Source organism: Austrofundulus limnaeus, unplaced genomic scaffold (genome assembly GCF_001266775.1).
Source record: "Austrofundulus limnaeus strain Quisiro unplaced genomic scaffold, Austrofundulus_limnaeus-1.0 Scaffold4, whole genome shotgun sequence".
Taxonomy (NCBI): Eukaryota; Metazoa; Chordata; class Actinopteri; order Cyprinodontiformes; family Rivulidae; genus Austrofundulus; species Austrofundulus limnaeus.
The window spans coordinates 3,354,400-3,365,587 of NW_013952406.1; the positions used below are offsets into that span (position 1 = coordinate 3,354,400).

Genomic DNA, 11,188 nt, shown 5'->3' on the forward strand with positions numbered 1-11,188 from the left:
CCGTAGCAAATCCTTTGCATTTGGAAGTGGGGGTGGGGGTGGGGGGAGGACCAGGGAGGTTGAGTCAACCACTAGATGTCGCTGAAAACAAAAAAATCCTACACATTGTGCCTTTAATGCACAAAAGGTGAGATGGAAACACATTTGCTAAATAAGTTCTGACGTAGCGAACATTTACCTCGATCAGTTGTTCCACTGTCCAATAGCAGTTGTGGCTGCAGCCGCACCCTTCTTCTGCTTTTGGTGTCTTCCTGGATATTCCCGTAATGTGAAGAGAATTACATTTCTTTTTCTACATCTCCAGCAGGTAACATAGCCAATACTAGTTGATATGACAGAATAATTACAAATTTCCCGATAGTAGCAACACCTTCCTGATAACTTATCTCCCCTGGGATGTGTGTAAGTGAGTAAGTAAGTAAAGTTTTATTTATATAGTGCCTTTCACAGAAATAAATTCACAAGATGCTGTTGTACATTCAGGGAAGGGGGAAGGGGCAGTTAATGCAGCAAACACAGTTGCACTACCTTAAAAACAGAACAACAAATGATCTAAAAACACACGAGGGAAGATGAGGAAAAAAGCAAAAGCATCATATTATATCAACACTGTGACARACTATGGTGTTTATGAAAAAACCTCTGCATAGGGCAGATTTATTAGCCAGAGGAGTAAGTGAGTTTAGGGGGCCCCGAAGAATCCAGTCCCCAAAACCAGCGCAGCCATAGTTCAGAATATTGATGGAACTGTTCATTCTGTGTGGCCCTCAGCCTGCTCAGAAAACCAAATCAGATGGGTGAGAGYGGAGGGGGGAGGTGTGGGGCAGAGCCTTGTCGACGTAATCCAGCCAGGAAGAATTTAGTCAGCAGCTCAAGGCCGTTGTAGGGGAGAGCCAGATTCTGTAATCAGTTGTTTTGGGAACAGAAAATGTGGTTCCTGTGCTTTTGAGACTTTGCTTCCTGTTTACCACAGCCTTACGTAACATCACCATCTGACGTAATTACACTTTGTGTAGCCGCTACACAAAGTGTAATTACGTCAGATTTTCTCCAAGCCAATTGATGGAACCAAGTCTGATGCACATTTACACATTAGAACCAGTTTAAAGGAACGGAGTACTTCAGTCCAAGGAATTAGATTATGGAATAATCTGGAAGATGACATTAAAAATGCCACATCAATATGCATGTTTAAGAGAATGATAAAGGTTAATTTGCTGGAGAAATTTGCACATGTATGAATTGTTTTTCAAGGATTTAAACTGTTTTCTTTTTTCTTTTTCTTTTTCCTTTTTTTGTAATCTGTAGATAATATTTGATTGAAATTTTTTTGAGAAAAAGGGGCAGATATAACAAGAATTTTTCMTCTTCTGCTGCCTTTCTTTTAAATTGTGATTTGTATTTTTATGTTTGTTGTTGAATTTACGTTGTTTTTAAAGAAATGAATGAAATGAATAAACTAAATTAAATAAACTAAACATTTCTTGCTTTGCGACATTTAAAAGTTTGCTCAAAATGCGAATTAAAATCGATGGAAACATGGCTGTTATTCAAGTACATTTAACAAGCATGAAAAAAGTTTTTGACCCCAAAACTGCACTAACAAAAGGTAAATTTGGTATTTAGAAACACAATTTTCTTTAAAATTTWAATCGAGTTCATGTAAAACAGTTCGTCGGTGACAAAACACAAGTCCCACACATGAAAAGGCAGAAACACTGTKAACTGAGAAGACGAAATTACATTAAAGATGAAATAAATCTTGTCCGTTCTTGTTTGATACTTCGGTCTCCTACTATATATCACATTTAGGCTCATTGTTGATGCTGCAAGTCACATGAACACACTTTGTGCTGACACTGTAATCACACCACATTACAGTTTTACATCATTTGTTAAAATAGCTGAGCACGAATCTCCACAGCAACCCACTTTCTCACTTCCCCTAACACGAAGCTTTTAAATCAGCAGCAGAGGAAAACTGTTTAAGTCCTCAGCCCATCTGCTTTCATTAAGACAGAGTGGTGCTCTCTCCATCTACAGTAATTGACATGTGGGTGAGCAATGGCTTACAGTGGAGAGTTTCACAGACAGGCCAGCTGAAGGGAAAATCAAGAACTGATCAATATCGATAGCAAATAGCTGGCATTAGAGGAGCAGACAGCCAGTGTGTGTGTGTGTGTGTCTGGTGGTCTTCCTGTTTAACAGTCTGCAGCTGCGGACAGAGAGACTTCGTTAGTAACATCGGGAGTTTTAATAACACAGAATCAACGAGGTCCACCCGCAAACCTTTCACGGTAAAGTTATTAATTGGCAAATGAACAAAGCAAAACTGTCACTGCAGAGACGTGGGCTTCCAGCAATTTCAACAAGAGTCCATTTACCGAGACAGGAGAGATCTCTGCCTGCGTTGTAATTGTGTTTTGTGGTACTTACTTGGCCAGGCTCCTGCCTCTCTTTGTGTTCCCTCGGAAGATAGCAGGCATGGATTTGGGAGATGTGGAAAAAAATTCAATTCGTGGTCTCCTGTGTAAAAGGTTGTGAGAAACATCCGGCGGTATCTTGTTAGTGCTTTAAATGATGTAGATGTTACGGAGTATGAGAGCGTTCTCCTCTGTTATCCTGTCAGCCGAGCATTACTCACCAAACAAAGCTGAGTAATTTATCTCAAAATCTATTATCAAAATGAGTGGGCAGAAAGCAGGCTCATAATTCAATTGACACTTTGTGGTGTTTGTTTTTGGGAGCAGAGGGGTGGGAACACATACAGATGCTAAAACACCGCGGCTAGCAGAGTCACAAATAGAGCCACTGGCCTGCAAGTTAACAAAGCAAACAAATATTTAGGGCTCCCACTTTTAAAATATCCACCTGAGTTTGGATGGGAGTGACACAGAAAATGAACTGTTCAGTGTGTAGTTAACAGAGTTCATGCAGCACCATCTTCATGGACTGGTACTTGCTGATGTAAAWGAGAGCAGTATCTCAAGCATGTCAGCTTATGATGCAGCTCAGCGAAACACACGCACACACGAAAAGGATCCTATCTTGTTCTTTACGATAGAGCGATCCTAAAACCTTGACTCATGGTTCTGCTAATTTCATTTGTTACATTGGATTTTAAAGGGTTTCTCCACAGGTCTAAAGTACATAAATTAAACCCCACCCAAAAAAAAAAAAAAATCATCTTAAAAGCCACAGTCGTCGGAAAACTGTTTGAATCCACCCGACAGGTCAGATAAATGATTTTGTGTTTATTGTGCTGCTCAACTTTTGCTGGTCATTTGATGCTTACAGAGCTGAATGAGTGTTTCTGCCTTAAAAATTGACCAAAGCCAGAAAAGCTTAGGATCAGACATTATTGGTTTCATTTATAACAATTTAACAATTTAACCAGTCTTTTGAGGRGAACTGAAACAGAACAAACTGTTAGCTAAAACAAGCAACAGATTATTGGTTTTGGTCCCGTCTCATTTGTTATCATTAAGTCTCCTAGAAGAAAAACAAGAAATAATACCCCTTATTTAATTAAATAACAGACAACAATACCGTTTTTTTCTACTGAACTGTTAAGTTTAAACAGATGTGACTGAACTACTCAATTATTGCTCCAAATCATTAACCAGTTTTATCCAGTTTGAGCTGAGGCTGAGCAGCARACAAATATTATTCCCCATATTGATGAGATATTTATTGGTTGAAGATCATTTTATGAGGTTGAATACAAAATTAATACCACATGGTCTTGTTGGCATGGCTGCTTTTYTAAAACATTTTTGTTCATACCTTGACATTTGACAATAAAGGGTTTATTTTGCATTCTTTTACATTTCAAGTAAGCACAAAGGAAGTAGAGTGCAGAATAAATACTCAAGCAATCAAAAATGATTTGACTTCAATACTCAATCTGCGGTTAATGTACAGAAGATGATTACTTTGTCAAACTGCAGTTCCCAGGTTACCGGACATAAACATTCAAAGTCAAAGTATTTCTGCTCTTTCCATCGCTTTGCATTGACTCTAGTGATGCCTGGTGGCGATATTTGTAGGGTGGGCTAACAGATATCAAACCATTGCAAATACAGAAAGCAGAAAAAAGATTTGGTACCCTGACAAAAAGTATGGAATCACCAGTCTTGGATGAGCACTCATTCAGACATTTTATTCTGTAAAACAAACTCAGATCAAAAACGATACAATAATAAGGTCATTCCAAAGTGCAACTTGTTGGCTTCCAGGAACACTCAAAGAAATGAAGAGCAAACATTGTGGAAGTCAATGAATGTTACTTTTATTGACCAAGCACAGGGGAAAAAATATGGAATCTCTCAATTCTGAGGAAAAAAGTATGGAATCACTAAAATTGGAGGTAGAAAATAAGGACAAACCCAGTCAATTTCCTTTCCCTAAATGGACACCTGCCTCAGATTAGATCTGCTCGTTAGTCTGCAATTAAAAAACACCTGCAGTCATGACACCTTGGAGGGCTGCTGGACGAAGTGGAGTGGTAAGGTCCATGGCTCCAACAAGAGAAATGTCTCTTGAAACAAAAGAGAGAGAGGATTGTGAAACTTCTTGAAGAAGGTAACTCTTCACGCATGGTTGCTAAAGATGTGGGCTGTTCACAGTCAGCTGTATCCAAGATATGGACCAAATACAAACAGCATGGAATGGTTGTTAAAGCCAAGCATACTGGTAGACCAAGAAAAACATCAAAGCTTCAAGAAAAACAACTTAAGGCCATTTGTCTTGAAAACCGAAAAAGTACAACTAAACAGATGAAGCATAAATGGGAGGAAGCTGGAGCCAATGTATGTGACTGAACCATAAGAAATCACCTAAAGGAAATGGGATTTCAATACAAGAAAGCTAAAAGAAAATCATCATTGACACCTAAACAAAACAGAACAAGACTGCAATGGGCTAAGGAGAGGCAATCATGYACTGTGGATGACTGGATGAAAGTTATCTTCAGTGATGAGTCAAGAATCTGCATTGGACAAGGTGATGATGCTGAAACTTTTGTTTGGTGCCGTTCCAGTGAGATTTATGAAGAGGACTGCCTGAAGAAAACAACCAAATTTCCACAGTTCTTGATGATATAGGGCTGCATGTCAGGCAAAGGCACTGGGGAGATGACTGTGGTTAAGTCTTCTATCAGTGTGAAGAAATTTATTTAGTCATTTAGAAACTGATTTTAAAAGCACCACATCATATTCATAGTTTTCCTTTTTAAGTATTGATTATTATAATCTATTGACTATTATGTCTTGATTGAAACATGTTTAGATACATGCCTGAAACATCAGGACAACACATAATAAAACCGTTAATGAAAACGTTAGGAGAGCAGGGGTTGTACAATTGTCGTTAGCCCATCCTTTAGCCAAAACCAAATCACAGAAAATCTTCAGTTTTTCTGCTTTTCCTTTTGCTGGATTTGGAAATCCTTTGATCTATCTGCAACCAACCTATTTTATGTTAATTTTGCTCGCCATCGTACTCGGTCTGCGCCAAACCACGCCCACATACACTCACGCTCGGCGCAACTTATTGCACGTCCACCCTCGTTGGCTGAAACCAGTGGCCTTGGGCTGATCCTGGGCTGAACAAAATTAGCTCCAATGAGCAGCAAACTGAGAGGGCGGGACAAGGCATCTGTCAATCATTCTGTAACATGAAAGACCTTAAGTGAACGGGGCTGTGAAACGTTAACCCTTTGGAAAAACTCTGGGATTTCCTTCAGACTGTTTGGCACCAGTTTTGTTGCAATAAAATTTCACAAAAAGTGATATATATTTCTAAATTTTTAACCTCCATCTCATCTTCTTCCGCTTATCCATTGGGTCGTGGAGGCAACAGGTCCAGAAGAGAAATCCAGACATCCCTCTCCTCAGTGACACTTTCCAGCTCGTCCTGCGGGAGACGTTCCCAGGCCATAGAGGATACATAAACCCTCCAGCAAGGGATTTTGGAGGGATGGAGGTTTTTTTTAAACCTTTTTTATTGTAAACACCAGGGAGGCCTTAGCCCTTCTAGCCCACTTATACTGTACCTACCTTCCTTGACTCTCAACCTAAAATGTTTTGATATGAAAATGTCATGTAAATAAAATAAGCCCTTTTATGACTGGAGCGGACACACATCTGTGTGAGACTACAGGTTTCTTATTTCAGGTGAATTAACTGTTACTATTACAGATGTTACATGTGGAAGCTGTTGTGCAGTCGTGTTCCTGACAACTCAGTTTATTCAGAGAGGGTAAGAGATCACTCTGAAGAGCACTGCTGAAGTCGTGTGTTTTTGTTGTGTGTTTGTGTTGCTTTGTTTCCCCACCGACATGGGGCACGCCTTCAAGTTTCGAACCCATTAATCTTCTGGAGGACGGTAATGAATGCAGCCTTGCTGGCCTGTACTGTTTAATGCTCAAATAATTAGGGATGGACGGTGCCTAAAGTTCATGATGCTTGTCAGAATCATACTGAGCGGCACAGAAACGAACACGCTTTGCATTTCATGAATGCTGGCACTTGGCATTTTGTCAGAGTAGCATGTTCCAATCAGAGGACAGAGCAGGTGTTGTGTGCGAGAGAGAGTCTACGATGGCAACAAGGACCCCTGTCAGCTGCTGCAGGGAGCCTGATGAACTAAATGGGCTTCAAGCTTCAGATCTGTAGCTGATATAAAAAACTACAGTAACAGTTCAAATTGTAGGCTTAGTTTAGAGTCTCAGCATGTGTTTGTGGAATTAAAAAACAAATTATTATGTTTATTTTATTTAAGTCAGGATAAGACCTAATATATTGTATTAAAATAGAAGTAAAAAGTAAATGTAAATAAGTGTGCTTGTAAAATAATTGTGCCAAGGTGCATTTGAGAATAATCATAAGAAAAGGCAGTCAGCTATAATCTGTTGAGAAATGTCAAAGCTGAGAGTTTGAGAGTGTTTTGTAAGCTGTTCCAGTTGTCTGCCGCAGAAAAGAGAGAGAAATTATGGCCGAAAATAATCAAAGTTTTGGGATGGTGAACCTGATATTCTCTTGATGGACGAGGTGAAYAAGAGATGACAAAGTGGTGTCGTTCACAGGATTGTCTTGTAGACAAAGTAAAGAGAGCCAGCCCACCAGTTTGTAGAAATCACAATGGTGAAGGTGCGTTGGTAGCAGCAGCACAGATATTGTTCAGCTGAAAAAAAACACAAACAAACTAAACTAACCATGCCACACAGAAACGAAAGGTTTTAACATGAGTYAAATATGCTTAATAATCATGAAAAATAATAAGATAAGGCACCTCATTTGGTTAGCCATTAGCCTAGCCAGGACAAAGACCTTTGCTCATTTCCCATTGGGCCATTCGGCCTTTGTGGTGGAGTAGTTTGGGGAGTTGTCTCAGAAGTGGTACCCAAAGGTTGCTGGTTCGAGCCCCCTTTGCAGCTGTCTCAGTTGTTGTGTATATAAGTTCAATAAGAAGGTTCCCAGACAGAGGTGGGGCTGCCATGCACCGGCGCCACCTCTAACCACTATCAGTGATGTCACAGGTAATAAGAAATGAACAGTAGTCGTGTTTCCATCAATGGTTTTTTATGCGCATTTTTGAAGTATTGTATCGGAAAAGGTGGATGGAAACAGCAAAAATCACAAAAAATCCCTAATTTCGCAAAACCGTTTTTATGCTCGCTTGAAGTGGTTTTTGGATTTWAAAAAAAAAAGAGTAAATGCACAAAAGGGGAGATGGAAACACATGCTGAATAAGTTCTGACGTAGCGAACATTTACCTCTATCAGCTGTTCCTGCTAGTTGTAGCAGCTGCAGCTACAGCCGGACCCTCCTCCCGCTGTCGGTGTCTTCCCGGATATTCCAGCAACGTGAAGAGAAATGCATTTCTTTTTCTATGTCTCCAGATAGCATGTGACATCACCAATACTAGTTGATATGACAGAATAATCATAACTTTCCCAACAGTAGCAAAACATTCCTGATAACTTCTCTCCTTTTTCCTGAGATGTGTGGACACTGCAAATTTACTTCCTGTTTACTACAGCCATGCGTAGCGTCAACATTTGACCAGTGTTGTTTTCGTTAACGATGACAAAATATTTTCGTTGATGCCCCCTTTTTTCATGATGATAACGAGACGGTAACAAAATAAACATAACTCTTTGATGACTAAGACGTGATGAATCGTGTGTGCGTTTTCGTTGACGAGACGAGACTGGACGAAAATGTTAGTCGGTGGTCTGTCAATCATTTAGAATGCAGAGTGGAGGGAGGGACAGCAGCACTGTTACACACACGTGTACACACAGCAGCACAGAACATTTCCTCCTCTCATTCAGTAAAGAAGGAAGACAAAAAGCCTGCGCCGCTTTGCAAAAAATAAAAAAAATTAAAAATTAAAAATAAAATAAAATAAAAGTCTGTCCGTCACCTGTAGCTTAACCAGGGAGTAACGTCTCCACCATTAAATCTGTTGCAGGTTCATCAGAAGCTGTTTGTTTACGCTCATGACCAAAGTAAAACTTTCTTTTTTTTTGGCCGGGGGGAGTTAGCAACTGCGCATGTCAGTGCTTCTGTTCTGAATAAAAGCCTGGTGCATGTAAACACTCGTTTAAAACTCTACTAAGTTTAGGACTGCATGATGTCCGTTTTTATGAATAAGATGCATTTTCATCATCCTGGTTGACAAGTTTGAGTTGAACATGTGTGTTCCCCTTTATTGCTTATAATAACGGGCATGTGTGTTTTGTATGTTCATTGCACTTTAGTTAATTCTGAGAAATAAAGCCACAAAGTGAGAAGGTTTTTGTTTTGGGCATTTTTAGAGTAACACAAATTCACAAATGTTAACACGAATTACTCAAATTAATTTGTAAAGACRAATATGTTGTCTTTTTTTAAGACTAAAACTAAACAATTTTTTAAAGCAGGGGTGGGCAATCCTGGTCCTGGAGGGCTGCAGCCCTACATATTTTACATGTTTCCCTGCTCCGACACACCTGATTCAGTCACTGAACTACCTCTTTCAAGTTCTGCGGTACGGAGGACCGACACTGACATAATTAGAAATAAAAGCAGAAATAAATAAATAAGCCTTTAAATAAATAAATACATTTAAAATGCACCAAATAATAAATTAAAAAGGAGAACTTTACCTCAAAGGAAATACACTTAATATGTATTAAAAACAGTAAAATTTAAATCATGTGTCAAAATACATAGACTAATTTATTGGAACTAACCTGGAAAATAAATATGAAAGTCAATTAAAATATAAAACAGTAGATAAAGTTCTCCTTTTTTAATTTAATTGGTGCATTTTAAGTGTATTTATTTAGTAGTTCATATAATTCTGCTTTTATTTCTAATTATGTCAGTTTTGGTCCTCCGTACTGCAGAAGCCTGATAATCATCTATTCCTTCATATCAGGTGTGTTGGAGCAGAGAAACAAGTAAAACCTGCAGGGCTGCGGCCCTCCAGGACCAGGACTGCCCACGCCTGTTTTCAAGCTTGTCCTAAAACTGGACTAAAACCATTAAATATAGAAATGACTAAAACTAAGAAGTATTTTTGTTCAAAAGACTACAAATAAGACTAAAATTAAAATGGCAGTTAAAAACAACACTGCGTTTGACTTAATTACACGTTGCGTAGCCATTCTAAAAGTTCACTCAAAATTCACATTAAAATTGGATGGAAACTCAGCTACAGATACAGACTTAATTGAAACATGAAGATAAAAGGTTAAAGTTTCAACACTGCGAKCATCGTTACATGATTTTGTGGGCASACCTTAATTGTCTCTCTTCCCATCTCGTCAGAAAGCTTTACAGCACCAGAGCTGACAGCAAGAGTAAATATCACCACTATAGCWGTCATCTCAGTATGAAAAATGACTGCAGTGTGGCAGGTATTGTTGATGGTCAGAAGTGCTCTGCAAGCACACACGTGCAACCCTAATTCAACCTGAATGTACTTTCCTCAGAAAAGAAAGCATTTAAAATCACATACAGCCTTAAAACAATTACATAACATGTTCAACAGCAATTGTTATTTGTAATTTATTGTGACATGTGTACCTCATACTCTGATACTAATGGAACAAGTACAACACTGCTATATATTCATATTAATGTTTAAATTTTGACCTTATGCTTACAGCTTAGAACAGCGAATGTAAAATAATTTCTAAAGAGATATTTTTTTCATATGTTACAGGATAAAGAGTTTTTTAGTGAAATATATTGGAATCTTATGATGCAAGTAACAAAGAATGTCCATGGTTTGTGAAAATCGAAAAAATACAGCGTTCGTACCACAAGGAAATGTACTGTATGTGTGRATCTGTGTGTGGTMTGGTGTGAGTTTATGGAATGGGTTCAATATTGAAKTGAAGCCGTGCAAACATATAAATCAGTTTAAGAAAAAAAAAGTAATTTTGGTTTGTTATGATGGACGAGCGATGTTGATGACATCAGGAGATGTGGTGAAACAGAAATGAGATTTGGGTGTTAAATAAGCTTTTATTGTGAAATTCTGCTTTAATTGAGATAAATATATAAATAAAGCAAGGAAAAAAATAATAAACCTACTCCTTTTTACACACATTATCTTGTAAATTGGCCAAAATGTATATTTATGCATGTTTAAAAACATTTTTGTTGTTCTTCGTCTATTTAAAAAATATTCTATTTTTAACAGCACTGCGAGTTTARAGTATTSACTAAATATGCTGACCACAGTGAKTTTCTGATTGAAATTATGGGAACGMTTTAATCACTGAAGCACAAGTCCTAAAAGTCCAACTCGTCTTTATTCAAGTAAAATCTGGAAAGACCTTTAGTTTAATGCTCCACTTCTCACTCAATGATCCTGCTATAAAGCTGCATTTGAATCTCTCTTCTACCTCCTGATTTTTATGTTTTACATTCTCTTTTCCATCATTAACGACAGTATAAAAAGTGCTGAATGGACTTATTAAGATTTTTTTTCTACCAGCCATTTTGCAAGTGATAAAATATTAAAAACTTTGGCTAAACTGATAAATGAACTGCAACAATTGTGATTAGTGTAAWATTAATGTTCAAAATGTTTAGAGTGAGTTCAAAAATTAAAATACTTTTTGTCTGTAACTTAAAAGAAGACATTACGCTATATTATAAATAAATAAATAAATAAATAAATAAAT

At 38.0% G+C, this 11,188-nt stretch overlaps 1 long non-coding RNA gene across 1 annotated transcript in view; it reads left to right on the forward strand.

The window, feature by feature from the left end:
* The window catches only part of LOC106528446 (uncharacterized), a 52,810-nt gene that overhangs the window by 1,967 nt on the left and 39,655 nt on the right, over window positions 1–11,188 (forward strand). The window lies entirely within an intron of this gene.